Source organism: Nuphar pumila, chromosome 1 (genome assembly GCF_984573655.1).
Source record: "Nuphar pumila chromosome 1, dmNupPumi1.hap1.1, whole genome shotgun sequence".
Lineage (NCBI taxonomy): Eukaryota > Viridiplantae > Streptophyta > Magnoliopsida > Nymphaeales > Nymphaeaceae > Nuphar > Nuphar pumila.
In genome coordinates this window covers 41,644,400-41,644,853 of record NC_143249.1, presented here as the reverse complement: position 1 = coordinate 41,644,853, position 454 = coordinate 41,644,400, and positions in this window count along the sequence as shown.

Genomic DNA, 454 nt, shown 5'->3' with positions numbered 1-454 from the left:
TCAAAGTTCTTGATAAAACCCAAAAAGTTTCCTGGACAAAGTAGGCAGAAGCAGTGATCTTGGGGGAAGTTTCTGTGTATATATAAAAATAAAATAAAAAGTTCAAACGAAAATCATTTCATTAAAATTGGATTTTCAAGATCCAAGTTCTGAAATCAGATGTTAACTTGTTAGGATTTCAAACAGAGTCCCAAAAGATCCATGAAAGTTTAGACTTCATAAGCGACAATCTTGATATTCGTCCGACTTTTTAGCGTTCCCAAAGAGGGAACTTTGAGAAGCAAGGAAACTGTCGTACATTGGCGTAACATCCAAACAGGTTCTTGACCGACTTCACGAACTTCAATGTTTCTAAACTTTAGAGTTCATTAACGTAACATGGAACTTCATGAAAACCCAAGCGCCGATACCTTTTGTGGGACGAGTTCTCGTCCTAAATAAGAACGAACTCACG